This window comes from Ptychodera flava, chromosome 6 (assembly GCF_041260155.1).
Source record: "Ptychodera flava strain L36383 chromosome 6, AS_Pfla_20210202, whole genome shotgun sequence".
In the NCBI taxonomy this organism is placed as follows: domain Eukaryota; kingdom Metazoa; phylum Hemichordata; class Enteropneusta; family Ptychoderidae; genus Ptychodera; species Ptychodera flava.
In genome coordinates this window covers 19,880,457-19,907,203 of record NC_091933.1, presented here as the reverse complement: position 1 = coordinate 19,907,203, position 26,747 = coordinate 19,880,457, and the positions used below count along the sequence as shown (strand labels likewise).

The 26,747-nt window shown below is 40.5% G+C and overlaps 1 protein-coding gene across 3 annotated transcripts in view; it reads right to left on the bottom strand.

Annotated features, from left to right (window-relative positions):
• Positions 1-26,747, bottom strand: part of LOC139135079 (histamine H1 receptor-like) — a 154,809-nt gene that overhangs the window by 31,400 nt on the left and 96,662 nt on the right. The window contains exon 1 of one of the 3 annotated variants that reach the window (XM_070702309.1): positions 15,209-15,517. The exons of the other annotated variants lie outside the window; for them this stretch is intronic. The gene's annotated coding sequence lies outside the window, so the exon portion shown is untranslated. Of the gene's footprint in view, positions 1-15,208; positions 15,518-26,747 lie in introns of those variants that run through there. 3 annotated transcript variants of the gene reach the window in all.

Below are 26,747 nucleotides of genomic sequence, written 5' to 3'. Positions count from 1 at the left end.
TGCGCTCAGGCAGTTTACACGTACACACTCTCTGAGTGGTTTACATGGACTTCATTTGACTTATGCGTAGTCGAAAATTTGAAATCTGTGTCAATTAGCATAAAAGTTCGAAAAAGGCAGGAGTTAACTGAGATATATTGACACCTGTGTAAGGAAAATGATGCTGTGGGTTATAAAATACACGCGGTGTTAACGTGTAAGTCGGTAAATTGCCGCTTTACGGCCGCGTAATAGCGCCGTTTTACGATGCTCATAAATCCTGGCATTTCAATAGAAAAGTGATTAGATCGGGCACTCTGAAATATCAAACTTGTACGACTGGGAGAGCAAAAAATCATAGCATTACGACTACGCATGAAAGACTTACGGTGTCACGACCTGCTCTCGAACAATAAACACAAAGGCAAGAGAGAGAAAGGGAACCTGTGAACAGACAAGAAAGCGGTGAAATAAATAATATGTGTGGTAGGATTCCTGACAAGCGCGCCAGATGAAAATCACACATTGGAAAATGGCAACCTGTAAATCATGACGTGAGATATAATTTTCAACTAAGTGATAATTTCGAGATATCGACAGCGTCAACCACTGTGCCAGTAAAGCCACGTATATTGTCGCGTCCCCTATATCTGATTCAGTAAAGTTTATAGCAAAATATTCAAAGCGCTGCTCACGACTCCATACGGTCCAAAGCGGAAACCGTGCACATGACCAGATATGAACTGAAAATGCTCACGTGTTTCATTATATATTGCATTTATGTGCAAGTTTGAACCTTTGCTACATGCTTTGCTACATTTAAAGTGTTATGATCAACACAATGAATTTCACCACAGATCAATTCTAAAGGTCATTAAGTATTCAAATATGTAATTAGCTGAAATAAAAATAACTAATTTCTTTGAGTACTGTCATTGTATCACAATATAGCATGTGTAATTACCTTTGGTCAAGTCCTTCAAGCTCTATATGCCAAACCGTGAAAGCTTGTTAGCTATTTATGCAAATTATGAATTAGCTGACATGAAAATGCAAAATGACTTTCAATACTGTTATAACCTGGTATAATGATCAATGTACACAGCATGTTTCGCCAAATTTTATCAAGTAAATGCCAGTATATATCCCTAATTTGGAAGGTTCATTAAATATGCATATTGGGAATTGGCTGAAAAAATGTCAAATGACTTTCAATAATCTTGTATCATAGTATCTTTAATGTACATAGCAAGTTTTGCCAACTTTGGTCAAGTCAAAACAGATAAATATCGCTAATAAATGCGGGATATCGGACCGCAGGCGGGCGAAGATTGCATTATAAGCGCGCCAACCCAAACTCACTGCATGGACATCACATTTACGAAATCGAAGTCCAAAGTCAACTACGTCATTGTTAGAATAAGAGAGGTTTTCCATCACACGGGAGCATACCACCACAAATTTTGCACAGATGGCGTTGCACTGGCATTGAAAAAGGGTGCATGGGAGCATGGAACGCGGGCAGTTTCCCTCGCTATGGGTAGGAAATGCATTGAGCAAGACACACTTCCGGGTTCTCAAAAAACGAGATCCCATTTACGGGGCGCTCAAATATAACTATTTGCTGTGATACATAGCAGAGGCGTATATGTTTGTGATGCTGAGAATAACATCAGTAAATAAATGACGGGTTTTAAAAGTTGACGTTTTTTTGCGATGAAACAGACTTCTGAAGGTAGCTCGCTTGGGGAACACGTCATCCCGGCCGCTGTCCGCTTTGACCCCAGTAATTCACACTGGTTTTGGTCGGCCCCAGGTACCCAAGTCACTTCGACCCCGTCACACTTTTGCCTACACACTACGGGTTTTTTGGCAGCCAATTTGTTTCACGCGTAGTCGTCCTAATGAATTATTCATGAGCCCACTACGGCAGCGACACGCTGTCTCATGGACGTTGACGCCCGTCAGAAATATATAACGCTATTGCCGCCGTTTCACGCTAGCATTGTCCTAAAGATTCTCTAAATATATAGTATACATATACATGAAAACGTATATGTAAGTATTTTACTTACATATAAAATAAATTACGAAAATTCTGCCAAAATTATGCTGACACAGACAAGCGGTTATGTCCGAATCGCGTACAGCACCACTGCTAATTAAGCCCTGAAACCAATTCGTACAAGAAAGTAAGGCGTAATTTTAAAATAGAAACGATACGATTTTTGTTACGATGAACATCCGAACGACTGTGTCTTTTCTTTCATTTCGTGCGAAAAATGAAAAAATTGAACCGGCGAGTTTTAGGTATTGCAAGTGTGGATGAATGATACGAAAAATTCCCATAGTAAACAATGGTTTTTGCGCCGTCGTCGGTACCTTGTGGATCGCTTGCTTCAATTTTTTTAGTGTTTCATTCATAAATACAAAAATTCACACCTGAGACCTTGAGATGCCGTACTACAATCGTATCGTTTTCGATTTTTAAATATATGCTTAAATTCTTGTGATTTTACACTTGAACCGCCGTCTGTAGTTCGACAAAAAACACATTGCCCGCGCCTCATAGGAAAACAATGGCGTCTACTATCTGCAAATTCATGGCCGCTATCGTGCCGATCACTTGCTTCAATATATTTATTTCATCAGCTACGAATGTAAAAATCTAAATCCGTAATCTTTAGATGTCGTTCTACAATCGTATCGTTTTCGATTTTTAAATATTGGCTCAAATTATTGTATTTTTACATTTTTACCGCCTTCAATTTTTCGGCAACACACATACTCGCGCCCCATAGAAAACAATGGGCGCTGATGATCTACCAGCTTCGCCGCTATCGTGCCGATCGCTTGTTTCAAAATATTTATTTCACCCGCTTTGAATGTAAAAATCTAAATCTATAATCTTGAGATACTGTACTACAAGGGTGTTATTTTCGATGTTTGGATATTCCGTTAGTTTCGTGTAAATTTACATTTTACTCCGTGATTTGGCGACGCACGCGTATACGTTACTCCCTCCCTCCCGCACCCAGTATTATCGGCTGTAAATTCTTCGCCGCTACCGTGCCGATCGCTTGCCTCAAGATACTTATTTCTTCAGCTATGAATGTAAAAATCTAAATCTATAATCTTAAGATACTGTCCTACAAGGGTATTATTTTCGATGTTTTGCTGTTGCGTTGGTTTTATTTAAATTTACATTTTACTGTCGTGATTCGGCGACGTAATTTATTACTCCCAAGCCATACAAAATATTTACCGGCTGTGATTATTCACCGGTCCCGAATCAATCGCTCGCTTGGAGATTATTATTCCTTCAGCTATTGACTTTAAAAAATACACAAATAATCTTGATGTTGTGCACTTCAATTGTATGGTTTAAGATTTTTGAAGTTTTGCTTTAATTTTTTAAAGTTTACATTGTTACAGACGCAAGTAATTCAGCGCCTTACATGCAGAATACCCTATAGATAACAACGGCGTTTTCACCGGCTGCAATGCTTTACCGACCCCATTTACATCGCTCGCCTATTTATGCTTATTGCTGCCACTATGTAAATAAAAAATTACACATTTTATCTGGAGATAATATGCTGCCATTGTGTGGTTTTCGATTTTTGAATGCATACATAATTTGTTCATTTTTTGCATTTGTATTGCTGGTGTTCGGCGACATCAACATGCGTTGCGCGATATTGTAAACATTGGCTGTATAATCAGTCTGCAGGTGTATTTCAATAATCCGACATATCTTTGGAAGTATATCCCATTGCCAACAGTAACACGTATTGTCGGGATTATCGTACGGAAAAAAGACTGCAAAAGTAAGACTTATGAATCTTCATCAGAATTGAACACATCATGATTGTACACGAGTATCAACCGTGAATGCACGTTGAGCTCGGCAGTTACACAAGCATGGTACGCTACATGCATAGCCCTACGAGTATGGCGACAGTGTCCGGCTTTGGCTACGCCGCCTACCGGAGGTGGGAGGCGGCGTAGCCAAAGCCGGACACTCTCGTCATACTCGTAGGGCTAGCTACATGCACTGCCGCGATGCCGATCGTATGCATTCCAAGGCCTATCCCGGAATTTGTTTCACAAACAACCTCAAGGAGAGCAAACATACTTCTATGGACAATGACGAACACGTTTCTTGGCGAAGCAAAATCAAAACAGTGCAGAAGTACATGAAGTAGGTCATGGCCTTGGACTCTGTGCACGAACCTGATTGGACACTTCAATACCTTTGACCCAAAGTTATTATTCATCAGCACTTCCATGCCATGAGGCTAGGTAGAGAACGTATGTACTCATTTCTGGCGATCGAGCAGCAAGGGAAACAATCAATTACCAAGGATAAAGCTAATTTGCTAAACGATATTTTATCTTGAATAGTGAGTTGAATGAGTAATAAAATATCATATTTTTAATGTTCAATACGAGGTTGAAACACGGAGGGACCGTGGTTGAAACCAGAGCTATCCAGCTGTAGCCAACCTGGACAAGCACATTTCACAGCGCCCTCAAACAGTCGATTGTTTTCACTTGTCATACGCGGCGTAACAGAAAAATTAAAACTTTCATAACTTCATTAATATCCAAGCCACGCCCACCAAAACCTTTTCAGTTCTAGCCATTTGAATTCTGAAGATGTCTACCAAATTTGACTGAATTACGTTCAGCCGTTTTTGAGAAAATGGACCAACAGACAGACAGACAGACAGACAGACAGACAGACACACAGACACACAGACAGACAGACATCGCTGCGACATATGCTCACGTGTTCACACGTGAGCAAAAAATGACAACCTGTAAATCATTTACGATATTATTTTCAAATTAGTGAACACATCGCATGTCTATACCTAAACTTCATTCATCCATTCATTCATTTATTCGTTCATTCAATCATTCAATGATTTTTATCGCATTTCGGAATATTAGTGTCCATGGTACTGCATGGGAAATAAGTATACATACTTTTCTTAGAAGATTGACACAGTAGATATTAAAATTTTGGGAAATAATTCGCGCAACTTCAACTTTCGCCAAATCGTTAAGTGAAGTCTATTGTCTTCACAAAGGTATAATATTCCACAAACTTTCCTCGATACAAACAATTTAAAGGGCCAGTAGCTGTAACTTTTTCTATTTTTTTGACTTTTTTCATTTTAATGTAAACTGCAGTTTCTTGTTCTACGCTCAACATGGTGAGATACAGAGTATTCAGCCTGTCAACTCAGTCTGTACATGTGTAAACCGCCTTGTTATTGTCTACAAGTGAATTCTGGACCGAACTAGAATTAAAATGTAAGCATTCTCGCGAGCCAGAGCATAATTTCCGCTCCGCGGACGACGATGAATGTAAGCGATAACAGTCCACTTTACATGCATTGTATACACACTTTGTTGACGAGCTGAAATAGTGGGTGTTTCAACATGTTTTGAGGAGTAGGATAGGAACTTACAATTGACAAACAAAACAAAAACAGTGGAAAAACCATCAAAAGTTACAGTTACTGGGCCTTTAAGGTAGAATGCGCCTTATCGGGACAGATATTCAGACTCTAAAACTTTTAAAATTTATTATTTTCTTTTGGGCTGCAACTTAACGGGGTTCATTTTTAAGCCCATGGAGTAAATAAAGTTTTCACAGGCTTGATTTTGCGAAAACCGAAAACTTCACTATTTCCTATTGAGTTAACACAGGGATGGCGGCCATTTTGAATTTCAAATGTTGGTAAATATTGGGTAATTTTTTATTCTGGTACCAAATTAGGCACGGTGAACGGTGATTTCGAAAGACAGTGATTTAAAATTTCCGTTCGGTAAGTTTCAGCGAAAAGTTCCAAGTTTTTCAATTTCGACGTACAGCCATAAGAAACCGCCACCGCAACAGATCAAAAAAAGTCACGAAAGATTGAAATTGTAATGGACACAAACATGGATTCTTCCCGCACTGGGACTAGGATGTTCCCCAAGAAATATTAAACCGTTGATTTTTAAAGGACGGCTATCCAAGCCAGCGAGTCTCGCACAAAGCCTAATCATGTAAGCATTTATGGCACTTTCCAACGAAATTTATACACCTGATTATATCCCTGGGCTCTGGGCAACTCAATTTGGCGGCTGCGTTGACTCGCCGGTAAAGTCTAGACGGAAATAAGGTGGATTGTGAAATCCTTTGAAATTGTACAGTCATGCAGAGACAGTGAATATAAATACCGGCGACCGCACGAGTGTTTCGTCAAAGGGCCATTTAGAAGCGATTTGCAGAATTAAGGTAAACGTCCTTACGTCATTCACGATAACACAGGCTGTACTGGGGATTATCGTTCGTTTCACATTTTGGCTAAACGCTTCCCGATGTCCAGTTTTTGAACCGGGGCAGTCTCTCTTTTTTGCTGTTTTTGCAAGTTCTTTGCTGGTGAGTGTTGCGGGAGAAATGCATCCGTCTATACAATGACCCGATTTCCATCGGCTGTCAAAGCCGTAATGGTTAAAATGTCCGATAAAACTTGTTTGAAGAAAGGTATCGCTGAGACCATTTATGGCTCAGCGAAAGTGGGCAGCTGGTTCGTGCCCAGGTTAAATAAACGTCGCGTTGAATATCATTGATTTCGTCGTCATCGCTGACGTCATCGTACACGCCATAGCAGCCGGCATGGATGTAGAATTGCCGATGAGAATGAAAAAAGAAGAAAAACCAGCGACCAACGTTTCTTTCTAACGCTACACAGCACAGCCAATTACAGAGTTCCCGGTTTTGAAAATAAACAAGAAGCTATCTTGAACGAAAGCAAAGGTGTTGACACGACAACGATCAACGAGCTCGGTGTCCTTTCTAGTTTTACACGCCAGGTGAAATCAACAATACTGTAAAATGAACACACATCTCGAGATGTGACGAAGCATAAATTTCCGTCGACACGGGATGAAGCGCGCACCCGTCAGTTTCCATTACTCGAAAATACCTTCAAGGTTAAAAGCGCCGCCAGTGTGCGAAAAAATCAGCTGGCTTTTCAAAAAAAAAAAACCGGCTGTTGCTTGAGTGGCTTTGAAGCTGAATCGGATGAAAGCCGAAACAAGGGAAATTATTTCGTTCCGCGCCCGTGACGCGACCCCTTAACCTCAATGGAACGGCGATGGAGAAAAATTATCGTTATTGGTTGATTAATCGGGCTAAAATGTCAGTCAGGGAGGATGAAAAGGCACCGCCAAGGAAACTCTCATAGCGCACCTGATTTATTCTAGCCACCCTCGGGGCAGTCGGGAAGCACAGCTTAAATGGTCAAAGATTCCTCGGGGGAGTTTATGCCCTGCCATGTCAAAACTCTCAAGCGTTCTTTGATTGCCGGGTTAGCTTATATAACGCGAAGTAATTATTTTGCAATTACTGACTCGGTGAAGATTTTCCTTGAAAAGTTCTAACAGCAGCATTGCCTTTCGTACTGTAATGAAATGCTTGCAAGACTGGGTAATGTTAGGGCCGACCTGAGCTGTAGTACAATTCAACATCTTTTAGGGAGTATGGTTGTATTTTTTCAACATGAAGTGCACAGTCAGACCAGCACTTAAGGATATATTCCTCTGTTCGTCAGATGTGCCAATTTACTGAATTGTATAATTGTCATTTGTGTTACATAAATCTAAAGTTCTTGTGTTTCTTAAAGTTCCATTAGCTGTATGTTCTTGCGATTTTTCCGTTAGTTTTGATTGAAATGATCACTGGCTCATGTTGAATAGCCTGTCAAATAACAGAGAATCGCATATTATTCGGAAACATTACGTGCCCTACAACTAAATAACATGTGATATTACAACGAAAATTTCAATTTTTGTCCGGACAGAAATACAAACTCTGTTGACACGCGGATTGCAACGTAGGCATTCTTCTGCACCTGCGCGAGCCATTTACAGCAATTTCAAAATAAATATTCTTTACTTATGCCCGGCACTTACGTCATAGTCCATTGTCCGAGCACGTTGCGTAGCCAGATGTCTGGCAATCCACGACGCAATGTTGTTTTGATCCCGCAATAAACGTGAACTTGTACATCTGGCGTGATCGCGGCGTCACCATATCTGCGTTCTCCCCAGCACGCTGAGCATGCCAGACGTCAACAAACGAGCTCGGAAGGGCAAAACGTTTGAACAAAAATTAGCAGTTTTATGTGGCTATAACATCACTAATCATGTTTGTTTCTTCGTAAAACAACATTTTGCAACAAATATGAGCCTCCAACATGATTGAGGTAAAAAATGGTCAAAAGTTACAAATAATGGCCCTTTAAAGTAACGCTACACCGCGCCTTTTCAATAGAGTTTATGAGCAACGTCGGCAGTTGCCGACAGTTCTGAGACAAAACGACGCTTCGAAAACATGATATGTTCTTAATCGCAGAATTAACTGCTTAATACTTTCTCAATATTAACCTATTGCTTGAAGGCAGGCGCATTATAATGTAAAGGTAACCTGTGGACTCGACGGAAACCCTCGTCCAACAATAGATCTAGACGTTAGAAGAATCTGGGGAGTACTTTTCAACGTTTCCTTTCATCAGGTGTGCCTATATAATTGAACACTGGCCCGGTATACCTTTAATGTTACAGTGACTTGAAATTTCACTTATCAGCGACACACAGCACACATCGGCAGTTCATTCTCTATTTCATGCGATTTCCATCCGATCCAGAAAAGCAAATTAATATCACGAAAGCAGGAGTAACCCGATTCCTACTCCGAGATGACACGCTGATAGGTTCAGCAATCACAGAGCGAACACGCGATCTGCTTATCTGGATATGTGACTGTGACCATCGGCTGTACGCGCATAGTGCATTGTTAGGCCGGGCCGATTAAACATATTTACTCATTTAGCGCGTTGTGGTAGCCGCGGGAAGGGCAATCAGAATTTGACCCAGCCAATTTCGACTTCACCTCCCGTCGAACATTCTATTTTGTTGGGCCCGTTCAAGTGGAATGGTATCCCAGGCGACCGGGCAAGCGCACAGCGTAGGCAGGATTTCCCTATAACAACACTGTACGCGAGAGAAGAATTTGGTCATTTTCTTGTAAAATTAGCATACTAACGATAATAAGATATTGTCTGAAGCACGTCATGGTGTTCAGGCTGCGACCCAGTTACTCGCAACAACTGTGATACCTTAAATTATGACGTTTGGAACATTGCATTTGTACTTATTATTTGTACTTATTATACAACCAAGAACTTTACCATGGCTAACGATGTTATTTCATCCTTTATACGAAAGGTTCCCGTACGTGACTTAGACTACACGGCGAAGGTAAAATAAATACAACAGTTACTTTCGAAAATACTCGCGCCTTGCGATATTGATGGCAGCGGTAGGACCGAGATGCCAGAGACGACGAAAGGGTCAAGGTTCCGCCTACTGGCTTTTAACTCACAGCGAAGACAATCTCCGACACTTGACTCTAGTATGCGGAATGAAGTACAGTATTGACTGTCTGTCGAAATACTACGTTAGCTTGGGCGTAATTTGTGGCTGTATATCTAACAAAGACCTCGTCTGTGACAATTCTCCCAGGACTGCACTTGACTGATTAGGTCTGGCAAATTTCGTTATTTGCAGCTGTTATTTTTTTCGTGTGGCATTGTAGTTCATTATGGACAGGACAGAGACGATGTATGGCAACAGACTTGTGCTAATGAGGTACCTTTGATGCGTATCTTTGGAGAGTTCTCTTCCACCTTGTCTCAAGTAGACTGATACTTCCGCATGAAATACTGGCTGGTCACGTGAACACTTCCATTGCAGTCTAAAGTATAGTTCCATCAAGTTAGGTGGCCCGGGGTTCGTTCTTTATTTGCCAATCGTCGTTTTTGTTCAGTGTAAAAAATATATTTTAGGATACCATGTTACAGTTGCGTAAATGTGTCATGATTGACGTATAAATCGCAGCTCCTTTTCTGTGTTACTGGGCATTGAGTGGTGTTTTCTCGACCTCAGTTTTTACAAAATGTCGATCAAAATTTCCACGATTACGTCACTAGCACCTGCGTCACATTTCATTTTTCACTCACGACTGGCCTTGTGTCAAATATGAACAAAATATTTTCATGTATAATTAACTAACACTTCCGAGCCACGCATACTAATAAAGCAATGCGTTTTGTCATGGGCGGATTGTGTGAGCATTTGACAGTAGCGATAAGATTTTCACGGCAAGATTCACTGTTTGCGATGTGTCTTATACTACGGAGCCGACTGAGCTAAATTTTGCCGGACCTTCTATCAGCTATCTAGGCCTTTTGGGCGATGGACTAATCGGTCAGTACGAGAGCGTAGGTGTCGCCGTTCGTCTTGAAATTCTTGTCTTGAAATATCTAGGAGGTGAAGTCGAAATTTACTGGGTCAAATTCTGATTGCCATTCCCGCGGCTAACACAACGCGCTATTACTCGACTTGCAATTCAAAGGCAGCAAATCTTACTGCCGTAATTGTTACCATGCTGCTTAAGACTTCCTTGTTGAGTCATATCAAAATTTTCTAACACTAAACAGGACTGCGCAATATTGATGACGTCATTTGTTCTGTACTCGACATAGCGTTTTACATCTTTGACCACTTCGTCACCACTTCTGTCGTACAACGACACACTGCTCTCAAGGTGACGTGCATAAATGAAAGTATACCGTTATTAGTATCGTATATGAGCGACAGTTTTCCTTCTGGCATTAATGTAATTTTTCAACGTTCACGCTGCCCTTCATGCAGGATTTGTCCCCTGGAAAACATTAAAGATGACATAGCTGTAAGTTTTGAGAAAATTTCCGTTACCTGTGACGTTATTGACAGGTGAATCGCAACCGGGACCAAATCAAAGGGGCGATGGGTATGTTGTTCATTAGCTTCATCTCTAAACAGATTGACACAACTTTCCTAGGAAAACTAACATCATTTAAAAAGTCAATGTACACGAGAAATAATGCGATGATCAGGGATCGGGGACTGACGTTTTAGGTCGTCAACATTCGACATGACATCCATACAGTCTTTACTGATAAAATTCAACCGTGCAATTCGACCTGATTTTTGGAGTAGAGCAAGAAATCGTATTTTACAGAGTGACAAAAGTTGACCACGGCTATATCGAAATATTTTGAAGTCAAACAAAAAGTCCAAAGAGCTAGAGTAATGCCGGTCAAGTGAGAAAAATACAGATACAGATATTATATTTAAGCTTGTCTTAGACCTCTACTGAATAGTGAATGAAACAACGCCAAGACACCCTCTGATGACGTCAGAGGCGCGACCTGAAGCTCCTCCGTCATGAAATGTTACGTAAGCTCGCCAACAGGTAGACTGGTTCATGAGCAAAGACATACGGTCCATTAATGAACAGAATCGTTCGTTTTGCACCAGATATTCTTTAACGAATTATAAAAAAAAAACTATTTAACCACGAACTGAAAGTACGGTCTGTACTTCCCTTAGACACCCGCCCTGGTGAAATGAAACTGTGCATCCCAAGTATTCAGCGATTTGGAAATATGTGATGTTGAGCCTATGGCCGCATCGTAATTGTTAACACGGAAAAACCTTGTGTTCAAGGTATTGTCCATGTTGACCATCATATTGTGCCTTGTTCTAAAATTCGCAAGAACTATTAATACTGAAGGATATTCCTCAATGGCAACGAAAAAACAAAAAAAACCCCGCGGTCACGAATATAATGTAATCAGGTCTGGGAATCCTTGGTGACCCGCAAACTAGCACTTGTATAATGTGGTTCTTAGCGCAGCGCATAAGAAGGTTCAATTACCGATCGCAAAGACGCGATCAGTTGCATTCTGCTAATGAACCGGTAGACAAGAGGAGATCAAAGATAGAACTCCGTTGAAATGCGCACCGCTCATAGATTACATCCGCTTAGATAAGGCAGCTTCATTAGGACTTCTTGACAGCCGAGAGGAAGGCGCCACGCACACGTGCCTTCCCCAATTCGACAAGGTCTGTAGAGCCGCGTCATTCATACACACTGTCAACTCCGCTTGTTGAGAAAGAAGGGCTGCCTTAACGTACAAGACATAACACACGCTCCCTACATGTAATAGATATACAATATAAACTTGTATAAAACGATTTGTTCTAAATTTCCCACCGAGCTTTGAAGGGCAGGTAATTGATGATTTAAATATTCCGGCTCGAGGTAGAAGTAGGACTTCAAAGTGACAGCAAGATCAGATGGGTATTTTATGAGCAGAATTCAATATATCATCCTACATGCTAGTTCCTTCGCGATTAATTTCATAGACTGGCACCTTTTCAACACCTTCATTCTGCTTAGTCCCTAACTCTGAGAGAGATAGATTGTAGCCACTGTCGTTTCTTTTTTTATTGCCGACAATACAACAATGCATTTTACACACATTGTCCTGCCAGAGTATATTAGACACACCTCAAAAAAAAAAACCTTGGTGCAACTTCTTTATAGTAGCTATCGATGTTTGTCTGAGGATTCCTTCAAAGGTGAATAATACGGGTACATCCCTTAAGATGGTATTGAATTTCACTCCAGCATAGCATGGATCTAGTTTTCTGCAGTCTTGCCGTATAGAATGAAGTTTTCTGACTCTTTGATGTTCATTTGAACCAGAAACAGTCGTAATCCTAAAAGCACGATGGCAACTGTTTGCTGGTGAAAAATCTGCCAGACGAGTTTCCAAAAGATTGCGCATCATGCTGTCTGGCACCTTGATTAAAGCTCAGAGTCAGCAATGAGTCCGGGAAACACGACAAGATTACTTTCAGTCGCAACAGTAAAACGCCATTTCAAGATTAGAACTGCGGTTGTATCGTTGCCGTCCCATATAGCTGCGAAATACTTTGAAAAAAATTCCGCCTGCCATTTGTTCACCACTAATGAGCTTATCATATATATTATGCGAATTAATACATTTTGTGAACATTCATGGTCAAACACGAGATATATATAGACTATACCGTGTTGAGCTTCCAATTATGACAAGCTAATTACTTGCTGCAAACAGTGTCCTACAACGCGTAATTCATGTCACTCCTGGATATTATACCATACGAAATGACTTTCGGCAGATGTATGCTGCCCAGTGGTTTACACTTGCCAATTGCGCTATATTTGTCAAGTTTACATGAATTTTGGTTGAGGAGTCAGTCATACGCCGTTCGTCACCATAACAGAGGCTAATCGTGCATTCAGTCTCGCCTATCACACGAAACACGCAAAGCAATCGGTGACAGATTTTCAGCATCGAATAGAACTGCAATTGTCACGAACAGCAAAACATTCTATCTTTAACTCTCGTTGTATCATACATCGACATTATCTGAGTTACAGCGCCTTCAGCTGCCACCTCAGATATATTGTCCGTTATTTCTGTTCTGTCTGTGAAACACAGCTTCTAGCTTTACTCCCATAAAATATGAGATATCTAGCAATTAACTCTTCGATTCAGTCTGTACGCATGTATTGTCCCACTTACTTGTTGATAGCTGAATCGAGTGCGGACTAGAATTCATTTGTCAACAATACCATGATTGTGGGAAAATAAACAGGAAAAATTACGTGTTTTCCATCAAAGAAATTGATGAAAATGCTGTCAAAATCGAAGTGACATCTCTTGTCATATCAAAAGCGGCGACTTCCGCCTTAAATTTTGCGGAAGTACTTCGTTCATGGCCAACTTGAACGTCACGGTGATTTAGCACTATATTATAAGAACAAGATCAAAGGCAACTTGAAAGTGAAAGTAAGCGTCGGTTACCACACAAAGTCTTTGAAACGGTTCGCGTTAACTTGTTTCTTTTTCATTAAAAATTTACTCGGGGCTTGTACCTGTAAACTGACGGGAAACCATTCAGATATTGTTAGTGTGCGATAAATGGAAGAGTGTAACCTTTGGATAGTGCAATCTTATGAATAACACAGAAATATGACATGAGGATATGCTGGAGTGTGCTCGTTGCTATTGCACACCTCTCCAACGATGACGATTGACGGTAGCGATAGATTTAGTAACCATGACGACCGGCATAGTCGGAGAAAGTATTGTAGGGGCAACGTCAGTCACTCAGCGGATGGCTTAGAGCCAGAGTTTAACCACGGGAATTGGGCAACGTGGAGCGCAAATTTCCTACAGCAGCGAATATGCATATTCCCCGCCGCCTGTTTACGCAGCGTTCGTTCTGAGAGAGGTTTAAGGGACATGAACCGGTAATTCTTACTCCAGCTTCAAAAAAAAAAGACTCGACGTCGACATGACACCCACAGGCACGTTATTTTAAAATTTGTCCTACGTGCGATTTATCACGGTAGAAGAAGAAGTGGAAGTGACCCGTGCGTCGATCAAGACACCTGGGGATAGGGCAGCCGCACTTTCGCCGATCAATTAAAGCAATGGCCCAGTCGTGAAGAATGGCAACAAAACTACACAAAAAAGCAAATGTTCTACTCCACAGAGTAAACCGAGTCTAGTCTCTAGGACGCCTACCTACTTTCTTTGGAAAAGGACGATAGCTATTTATACTTTTAACTAAATTTGAGAGATTTTCAAACATTCAAGAAGAAATGAACAATGATGATGATGATAATAAGACAGGGGAGGGAGGGGAGAGATGAGAGAGACGGAGAGAGGGAAACGGAGGGCGGGAAAACCAGAGTGGGGCAGGGACACACAAATGGATCTATGAAGTTCTGAATACTACAACCTAACATCGAGATGTATGCCAATTCCATGAGCAAAGAGTGGAAAGGATAATGAAATAATGGATAATACATTAGCCGCAACGTGTGTTATCCATAAGTCAATGTTTTATGTCGACGAGTAGGAAAAATGTGAATTCGCATGAGCAATGTACCTTATCAGTCTGAGTTCGTGCACTTGGGGATCTATCCGCATCAACAATGTACCCTGTTATATTGAATCTGGGCATTCGAGGATCTATGAAGCCTTAGTGCAAAAACTACATCATTCAGTGTAATTCTTCAACCATAATCCTTTTAAAGTCCCGAATGATACAGCAAACCGCTCTACTAACGAGATTCTGTAACTTTAAAAACCGCGTCCGCAACGGCTTAGTAGACTATATGCCTCACAGTGTCGAGAAAAGTGTAGTGGAGCGCATACCGGACTTGTAGAGCGAAAATTAGAAGAAATTTCGGAGCGGAATTGGAAGACTTACTTACTGTTATCTGGGATACATCATATACGACTAGTGGACAGAGTCGAATAAAGCGTAGGTGAACAACTGATTTGCGCACTCTAGCTTACATAGCTTCGAAAGCGACGTGGACTTCATCTCGAGTACCGTTGACAGCAGGTATTACCGGAGTTAAATTACACCACCCGATGAAATCGAGACAAGCGCCGCGTAACGAAAAAAAACCCGAGCTGTACAACAGTTGTCGGGTCGGTTCGATAAATGCCACTTTCTCATTCATAAGCTTCGACCGGCGTGTGCTTTCTCAACCGACGGTTTCTTCTGGCGGTTAAACTATCATTGATGGCAACTCAGAGGTGAAGCGGCTCGATTATTGATACAGAGCGCGCATTGACAGAATGATTTCGAGTGCGAATGAATCATCACGCATGCGCTCTTGTCAGTTCTTACTTCTTGGAAATAACATATATAACATTTATGTGCTTTGATGTCGGCAAGTCTATTGCGCGGCGAGCGAATTTCGTAACACACAAAGTAACTGGGTATCTTTTTTAAAATATGTTAAAATTCACTCGTGAAGGGAATACTTATGAAGATATAGCGAAAACATTTGCGCCGAGGTTGGTAATAGCTGATGTTTGGGAAGCACCGGCTGCTGCCCCGTCGTTATTATTTAACTTTTTACAGACTTTGTGGCGGAGAAATATTAAAATTACATACGGCAGATGCTAATTACGAAACAGGTAATATTTGTGTTCGAAAAATGGCGTTCATGCTTTTTAAATTGTTGTACACATAGCCTATCACCGAGTATACATGTTTTCCTATTCAAATATAACGCATACATTAACATTACCAGGCTCTGAGAGAGAGAGAGAGAGAGAGAGAGAGAGAGAGAGAGAGAGAGAGAGAGAGAGAGAGAGAGAAAGAGGGGGGAGAGAGAGAGAGAGAGAGGGAGGGAGAGAGAGAGAGAGAGAGAGAGAGAGAGAGAGAGAGAGAGAGAGAGAGTGAGGCTGTTCAGTTCGTTGTGCAATTCGAATTTTACGTGTAGACTTTACAAGGGAAAGGACTGTGGGAAAGCGCATAAATCGAGCCATATACTCAGGTAGAAATGCTAGCTATAGGCACTTCCTTTGACATTCGCGTGGATTCGTGTTACTCCGTCGCATCTGGCTGATTGTCCGTATCATAGATTGTTATTAGCAGTACATATGTATAAAATATCACTGCTTTGGGTCACTTTTATCGGTTGCCCATTTCTCAAGTCGGTTCTTGCTCTGTGGCCCAACCATTGCCTGACTTTGAAGTATCTTAGGAAATCAATGTTCCATCACATAACCTTTAGGTCGGCTGATTACCCATGATAAACGGATCCTTCACCGAGAATCGTGAAGAGTGTGTTTTCATGTCATATCTACAGATCTCCTATTCGTTAGAATAATCCTTCACCCATAACTAATATTTCCTCTAGCCCGTCAGTTTTTTTAATCCAATCCGGAATCGCAACTGTTACTTGTTTTTGCCATCCGTTCCACGGGTCCGACCGACCCAGATTTGGTCCATTTCACCAATTTGTTTTTTATTCTAACAAAATCTTCAAGCATGCATACCGCCTGTGTTTACCATACAAACTGTATAGCAGGCAAAAAGGCCACATCTAGGTTAGCATTGATACTCAACACAGCCTCTGCCTCATTTCATTGTACTTGCCTGTGACGGTTATTGAAATTTAAAATAGTGTGTTGATTCCTCTTGCAACTGAGGACCTCACATCATTGAATTTGAAAACGATCTTACGGCGTGTCCAATCATAGACCCTCGAGAAAAACGGGACAGGCAACTGCTGAGGTTTCTTTGTCCGATCTATCTTTGAATACATAAAGTTTATTTGCCAAGCGGTCCCTGACAACAATACTTCGTACTTAACACTGAATCTCATTAACGATCAAACTGACGTTCTGAATATGTACACTTTGCTCTTGCATGGCACGTTCCGAGTAATGACACAGAGAATTTTGAGGGTTTTTTGATACTAGTCATGGTGAATGTTCTGGTAACGATGAAGATCACATTTTGGATTCAAGCCGAAGCCAACGGGAAAAAACTAGACGATAAAAACTGTGTACATTTAGCCATAGACGCTACAGAAAACTCTTGCTAGATATCTACAATATAAGTTTACATTCCCTACCATAACCAGATATGAACTGAAAATGCTCACGTGTTTCATACAGTTATGTGTAAATTTGAACCTTTGCCACATTTTTGCAACTTCATTGAAAGTATTATGATCAACATAATGAACAATAATCACCACTGATTAATTCTCAAAGGTCATGAAGTATACAAATATGTAATTAGCTGAAATAAAATATTAAAGTTCTTTGACTGCTGTCATTTATATAGCAAGTGTAATTACCGTTGGCCAAGTCCTTCAAGCCATATATGCCGAGCTGTGAAAGCTCATCAGATATGCAAATTATAAATTAGCTGACATGAAAATGTGAAATGACTTTCGATATTGTTTTAACCAGGTATAATCATCAATGTTGTCATGTTTTGCCAACTTTGATCAAGTAAATCCCAGTATATATCCCTAATAAGCAAAGTTCATTAAATATGTAATTAGGAATTGACTTAAGTAAAATGCTTAATGATTGTCAATAATGTTGTATCATGGTATCTGCAATATATGTAGCAAGTTTTGTCAACTTTGGTCAAGTCAATTCAGATATATATCTCTAATTAGGAAAGTTCATTAAACATGCAAATTAGGAATTTGCTGAAGAGAAAATGATTAATGACTTTCAATAATATGTATTACAGTGTCTGAAATGTACATAGCAAGTTACATCAATTTTGATCAAGTCAATTCAGATGAATATCCCTAAGTATGAAAATTCATTTAATATGCAAATTAGGAATTGGCTGAAGTAAAAATAGCGTCAATGACACTGTAGCTCCCATCCTGGACTATTTAGTGTTTGTTCTCTGGTCAGATATTTGAACATGTGTGAAAGGGATAAAGTGCATGAAGTGAAAATACTTAAATGAAATGTACTGGAGACAGTGAAATATGTTTAATGTAATTATTCAGAATATAAAATGGAAAAATACAGAATTAGATATATCGAATACTGTGATACAACCATTAACTCAACAAGTCATTTACAATGACATAGTCCCCACTTGTAATAGGAGTACTAGTCTTGATGGGGCAGGAAAATGTGGTCATTAAGAAGTATCATTGGAGTGTATATGTTGAGATCTATGGGCACATAGGTCTATGTCGTTGTTCCCAATTTGAAACACATGAGGCATGTCTAAGTTACGGTTCTAAATCGGGAAAAAAGATCAGACCTCTAGCAGTATTGGCCAGCCAAGAAATACATATGCGCATTATAAATGAGGTACAAGATGTGACATCTTAAGGTCTAATATCCTATCAAAATTGGAGGGTATAGAACTTGTGGTTACTGAAATATGCATATATATGTATAATCAAGGTCAAAGGTCATCAAGGTCACATGACATTTTCAAAAAAAAATTATATTCCTAATTAATCACTATATGCCAAAAAATCAGATCTCTAGCTCTATTCGCTTGCCCAGAATTAGATGTGTACATAATTAATGAGGTAAAGCGTGTGTTGTCATAAGGTCTCCCATCCTACTAAATACAAAGGACATAGCACTTGTGGTTACTTATTTATTGACATAAACATATATTTTAGGTAAAAGGTCATCGAGGTCACATGACATTGGTCAAAAAATTTCTCTCCTATAGTTATCCCTATATACCAAAAATCAGACATCCAGCTCTATTGGCTCGCTCAGAATGAGATATGCGCATAATTATTGAGGTAAAGTATGTGGCGTCATAAGGTGTCCCATCATACCAAACATGAAGGCTGTAGCACTTGTGGTTACCGAGTTATGGAAAATATGTATATTGGAGGTCAAAGGTCACCGAGGTCACGTGACATTTTGTCAAAAAAATTGTATTGCTAAGTTATCCCTATATACCAAAAATCAGACCTCTAGCTCTATTGGCTCGCTCAAAATTTGATATGCGCATAATTAATGAGGTACAATATGTGGCGTCATAAGGTGTTTCATCATACCATACATGAAGGCTGTAGCACTTGTGGTTACTGAGTTATGGACAAATATGTATATTTGTGGTCAAAGGTCACCGAGGTCACGTGACATTTTGTCAAAAAAATTGTATTGCTAAGTTATCCCTATATACCAAAAATCAGACCTCTAGCTCTATTGGCTCGCTCAGAATGAGATATGCGCATAATTAATTGGGTACAATATGTGCGTCATAAGCTGTCCCATCATACCATACATGAAGGCTGTAGCACTTGTGGTTACTGAGTTATGGACAAATATGTATATTTGAGGTCACAGGTCACCGAGGTCACGTGACATTTTGTCAAAAAAATTGTATTGCTAAGTTATCCCTATATACCAAAAATCAGACCTCTAGCTCTATTGGCTCGCTCAAAATTAGATATGCGCATAATTAATGAGGTACAATATGTGGCGTCATAAGGTGTTTCATCATACCATACATGAAGGCTGTAGCACTTGTGGTTACTGAGTTATGGACAAATATGTATATTTGAGGTCAAAGGTCACCGAGGTCACGTGACATTTTGTCAAAAAAATTGTATTGCTAAGTTATCCCTATATACCAAAAATCAGACCTCTAGCTCTATTGGCGCGCTCAGAATGAGATATGCGCATAATTAATGAGGTGCAATATGTGGCGTCATAAGCTGTCCCATCATACCATACATGAAGGCTGTAGCACTTGTGGTTACTGAGTTATGGACAAATATGTATATTTGAGGTCAAAGGTCACCGAGATTACGTGACATTTTGTCAAAAAAATTGTATTGCTAAGTTATCCCTATATACCAAAACTCAGACCTCTACCTCTATTGGCTCGCTCAGAATGAGATATGCGCATAATTAATGAGGTACAATTTGTGGCGTCATAAGCTGTCCCATCATAACCATACATGAAGGCTGTAGCACTTGTGGTTACTGAGTTATGGACAAATATGTATATTTGAGGTCAAAGGTCACTGAGGTCACGTGACATTTTGTCAAAAAAATTGTATTGCTAAGTTATCCCTATATACCAAAAATCAGACCTCTAGCTCTATTGGCGCGCTCAGAATGAGATATGCGCATAATTAATGATAATTATGTGGCGTCATAAGCTGTCCCATCATACCATACATGAAGGCTGTAGCACTTGTGGTTACTGAGTTATGGACAAATATGTATATTTGAGGTCAAAGGTCACCGAGGTCACGTGACATTTTGTCAAAAAAATTGTATTGCTAAGTTATCCCTATATACCAAAAATCAGACCTCTAGCTCTATTGGCTGGCTCAGAATTAGATATGCGCATAATTAATGAGGTACAGGATGTGGTGTCATAAGGTCTCCCATCATACCAAATATGAAGGCTGTAGCACTTGGGGTTACTTAGTTATGGCCATATATGTATATTTAAGGTCAAAGGTCATTGGGGTCACATGACATTTTGTCAAAAAAATTGTATTGCTAAGTTATACCTATATACCAAAAATCAGACCTCTAGCTCTATTTGCTGGCTCAGAATTAGATATGCACATAATTAATAAGGTACAGGATGTGATGTCATAAGGTCTCCCATCATACCAAATATGAAGGGTGTAGCACTTGTAGTTACTGAGTTATGGACATATAGTCATATTTAAGGTGATCACATGACATTTTGTCAAAAAATTTGTATTGCTAAGTTATCCCTATATACTGATTTTCACTTTGTTTAGTGTGATTAGATATTATTTTAGCTGAAAAAAGGGTCCAGGGAAAGTAAGGAAAATCCAGTATTCCACAGTGTAACAATTGGCTGAAAATATAAAATTTCTTTCAGTCTCTTGAATCCGAAACCGAATCCGAAACCGAATCCGAAACCGAGTCTAATTTCAGCATCGTCTAGCCAGAGTGTAACGTGGGGATAGCGCCCTCAAACCACAGATACCGGCTTCCCATAGACTACAATGTATCAGAAAAATTAAAACTGTTATAACTTCATTAATATGCAAGCCACGCCCACCAAAACCTTTTCAGTTCTAGCCATTGAATTCTGAAGATGTCTACCAAATTTGACTGAAATACGTTCAGGCCGTTTTTGAGAAAATGGACCAACAGACAGACAGACAGACAGACACACAGACAGACAGACGGACAGACAGACATCGCTACGACATATGCTCACGTGTGTGAACACGTGAGCAAAAAATCACCGATAACAAGAAACATTTACAAGTTAGACAGGTTTACACTTCCCCAGTCCTGCGAAACGAAAATCTGACCTTTATTTCATCTGTCACGCAACATTGACGAAAATCAGGGAACACAAAAAATGACTACTCCATCGGAGTCAAATACACGACCTCTAACCTTTTGGTACTGTTTTAGCCTAAAGAAACACCAAAGTTCGGATAAGCTACACATGTTTACATCCGCAAAGTACTAGAAAATACATTTGTAACACTGACTTTCGCTGTCAGGAGAAACTTCGTGATAAATCGGGACTATCCATCGGTTGATGGATTCAGAAGCAGTAAGGTAGACATGCATTTACACAAAGCTGAACGCTGTCCTCGTAAATTTGGCCATTCACAGTTTTCAAACAACAACATTTCAGTAGTTAACATACATACTTTACCGTATCATGGAGCACTCCTCGCACAGAAAATATTCCGACGGTTAAAAAACTGCAAAAACGAGGGAAAATTCGAAGATACACGGACGATTGCAGAATGTAAACAACTCTGTGATGTCAACTGCTGTCAAGTCTGGAACTGCAGCGGTATGTGTTTCGGATTTCTATTCGAAACTTTGTCACTTTACAGCAACATACTGACTCCCTGCAGACTTCTAGTTGCGTCGAATCTCGCTACCAATATGTAAAAAGTACTTTAAAACCATTTTGACGAATTCTTCTCAAAGTAGTTGTAACACTTTTATTTCTAAAAATGGACTTGCGGGTAATCCGAAATAACTTGTAATCCGAAAACATTATTACCGTATACCCGCATGCACGTGTCTATGAACCGGACGTTGTGCAGTCCCCGACCTAGTCGGCAGAGACCCTGCGATTTGCGTTCTTCCCTGTTGGAACACACGCGCGCCCTTCGGAGACGCGACGCGAATCCCAGGGTCTGGACGTTCTTGCAAGCGACCGGTCGGATTTCTGCCTGATCCGGGTACTTTATAGAACTCCATGCATCCGTCAATCAGAAACAAATGACAAGTACCACAAGCAAATAAAATTAAAATGACAAATGAAAGAAACCGCGAATATAGGTCTGCTAGCTACTAGTATAATATTCTCTGCGTCCAGTAAGATAGGTTTTTCTTTTGATGGCACTACCTTATGAATATTCATATCCTTGCAAGAACTGACAGTCGCTGTGTCTGACAGCGCGTGCTCACAAATGCACGGCGTAGCCTTCGAATGCAGGCCCATCGTGGGCGCGCACAACAAGGCACAGCGACTGTGGAGAGTCTATCCCCGACCCATTAACACCTCTTAATTATTCAAAGATAGATCGCAAGCTGCTAATCCCATAGACCCTTTGTTCTCTATCGCAGTTGCCTGTCCCGTTTTTCTCGAGGGTCTATGGTCCAATACAGTATAGGCTATGTGCCCTACACATATACTATGTAGGAACTATATTCATATGTATGGGGCACACATATATTATCTTATACTTATCTTATACCCAGTTTTTCAAAGGAAAAAAGACCCAAAAGGATAAACAAATAATACCGACCTACATGTACCTAACCATGTTGAAACAATCTCGCCCGCTGAACAGAATTCTTCCTTCACCTCATTAGTGTGTCTTAGGCCTACATCAGGTTTTGTGGTAGACTCTCCACAATCGCTGTGCCTTGTTTTGTGCGCGCCGCGATGGGCCTGCATTCGAAGGCTGCGCAGCTGTGAGCACGCGCTGCCAGACACAGCGACTGTCCGTTCTTGCAAAGATATGAATATTCATAAGGGTAGTGAAGTCTAAAGAAACACCTATCTAACGGGTGGAGAGAATATATTCTAGAAACTGGTAGACCTATATACGCGGCATGTTTTTATTTTTAATTTTTAATTTTATTTGGCTATGCTACTTGTCATTTGTTTTGATTAACGGGTGTGTGGCGTTCTATAAAGTACCCGGATCAGGCAGAAATCCGACCGGTCGCTTGCAAGAACGTCCAGACCCTGGGATTCGCGTCGCGTCTCTGAAGGGCGCGCGCGTGTTCCAACAGGGAAGAACGCGAATCGCAGGGTCTCTGCCAGACTAGTTTTGTGGCTGTGAGACGCTTTAAAATTGTCATTGTTGTTTTTATGTTGTTGGAGACGAAACCATCATGTTCAAAAATGAGCGATTGTGTAATTTTTACCCGAGTTGGAATAGTAAGACTGTCATAATTGAATCGGGCAAGACGTTGAAGCCTATATCCGGGAATAGTTTTCTCGCCCCAAGCACAGAATGATATCGATAATATTGTCCACTGCGTGAGTTGGGGGCGCTGTCCTGAATATGGTACATCTGTCGCATGCAAACGGAGCACATGCTGTGAATCCGGAATATTTTAAAAATAATAATGAATCATCATCTCCGGAGTTGCATAATCAAACAATGAACATTTAATACGATTTATAAAAACCGACAGCAATACGTTATTATCTGATATGCTTCGAGTATTGGGTGATCTATCTGTCTACTGGCGGCCTAGGTTTATTATTAAGCTAACACCCGTACGTTGAGTTTTGATACATCACATCTGCATTACGCGATTTCAATTTTACAATCGAGATTACTGAGTGTACAGGACTGGGAGCCGACAGTGCATGCAGTGTATAGGAGGTAAACACTGAATCAGATGTCCAAAGGACCTGTTGAATGGCGAGGCGTAACCTTGTACATGGAAACCGAAGCATACAATTGATGAATTTTTTCAAAATTATCAGAACAGGATGTATCATGAAAGGTTGCAGTTAAGTCTTCATATAAGAGAGTATTGTCCAACGGCCAACAAAAAAGGAATCCGTTAATGAAGCCTTATGTTCAGTTAGTCAGCGTGAACAAGAGACAAGGAGATGTTTTTATGGCCAACGGTAGCAAACTGTTTGGATGTTGTCATCGTTTTGAAATGCTGATCGCTTTTTCTGGTTACTCTACTCGTGTCACTAAAACTCGAAACTTCAATCACTGAACTCTCGTTTAATAGCGCTGATCGCAAATGACGTCACTATTCTCTCTCATTAATATGCATAAATAAACATTTGTCCGCATTTTCCGCATAAACGACGAAAATGAAACCTGCGAGTGTTAGAATGGCTATTTAGCGTCACACTTATTTGTATGAATTGATGACTGAGACTACAAGCTGCAACAACAGCCGCGCATACAACGACAAAATTTGTCCGAATTTCAGCATATTTGTCCGAAAGTCGCGCGCGTGCAGCTATATTTAGTAACAAACCCGAAATCGCGATCAACGCTATTGCCCTACTATTCTTAGAATTCGTACTTTGCTACATTCTAATGCTGGAAGTGATTCAGATGTGACTTCGCTCACTGAAACTGTGAGATCCTTCATAGTTGATGTAGGTATACCGTTTGAATACTTTTTTTTAAGTTCGTCGAGAGTGAATCTCGGGAGTATGAGGAGTTTTCATTGGAGTCAAGCAACTGATTCCTACACGAACAACTGAGGTGACCCCGTCGCTCAAAAATAACAGCATGAGAGAAGGGGAAATCGGTAGAAAACAAAATCAAAGACAGTTGAGGGAGTTTGGGAGAAAACTGACCACTCGCCGCTGCTTATGAACCCCATTATCTTTAATTTTAACAGCGGTTCCGTCACGAGACTGATTGGCCTTTCACTAATCCAAGAGCCATCGGTAGTATATCTTGGTCGAAATTTGCGTGAGTTGCGTTTTAGGGTAGTACATGATACACACTGCTCCCCTGGCATTAACAAAAGAGCTCTGTAGAACTGTACAGCCTGCATGTCTAGTCCGTGCTTTCTTTACAATGGCTTCAGGTGAACACAGAAGCAACACGGGACTAGTATAACAGTTACTTTTTTTTACAATAATGCTTTGACGAGCAAATTTTTCCCAGCGGTGAACTTCACTATGGTCCATAGCAGTCGACGGTCAAGTCAGCTGACTGGGCAGGGTAAGTAACACACACGCAGTTGGGGGAGTCAGTTGCACTGATTCTCGTGAAGAGCTTCACTATTGCAATCCACGACGCCATTCCATTGAATCATGGGATAGCTCTTGCTGACTAGGAACGCATCGCAGGATTGATATCACATTCCGCTGCACTTTTCATGGAAACAGAGATGTAAGCCCTGTAAACGACGGTCTTTTACCCGAAAATGTGAATGACGTGTGTGCATCTCTGATATAACCGAAACACTTATCTAAATACCATCTTCATTTCAACATCCAGCCAACAAACCCAGATAGCATCACTTCTTCAGAATCTGTCAATTTTTATGCTCTTGGCGTCGATGACACAAATAGTCTTCCGGAGGCGCCTGCTAATTGCATGTTAGCATTTTACTACTAATGGTAATGTGAGTTTAAGTTGCCACCTGCCCGTAATCAATACAGTCAATTTCATAATTTTACAGTTTAGCCCATACCCACACACCAGCTTCAGACACCGTGAAAATTCATAGCCACCACTGGCAAGCAGCGGACACAGTCAGCGCATCATGTAGACACAATACTTATGATAAGTGCAGCTATATCTGCTGCAATAATCGACCACTCGTCAATTTCATTCGCAAAAAGAAGTTTGAGTCTATCTGCCATGTCTATGTTCTGTCTGTCTGTCTGTCTGTCTGTCTGTCTGTCTGTCTGTCTGTCTGTCTTTCTCTCTATCTGTATCTCTATGCTTGTATCTATTCGCCTGTATCTCTGTCTTTGTTTCCCTAACTCTCCCTATTCCCATCTCTGCATCAGTCTCACAGTCTCTTTCGGACATACACTAGACGCACTTTAAACCACATTACTGAGCTTGAGAGCTCAATTTTGATCGAAACCTGGTCAGAGTAATTGAATAATCATTGGAGTTATTGTCACCGAAACAAAAATATTGAAATTAGCCCTTTTCACGGCTATGTCATTGTTGGATTTTTGCTTTTATTAATTTAGCACAATTGCTCTGTGGACCGTGCGTCGCAAACCGACCACCTTCCCACTCATATGGGAATCGTCACAGAATCGAACAAAGAGCTGTAGGTGCAGTTTACCGCTGACTCGTATTGCAATTTAAAATGCAATTAAAAGAAGTAAATAGAAAGACGGGAGCGCTAATTCCAAAGAATGCATACTTCAAAATTACATTATGTATTACAAAGAAACAACCAGAGCGTGGTTACTAGAAAGTTTACCGACAACATGTACCGTAATCGGTTTTCAATAAATAACAAACTATTTACATCTATTTACATACACAGTCAGAA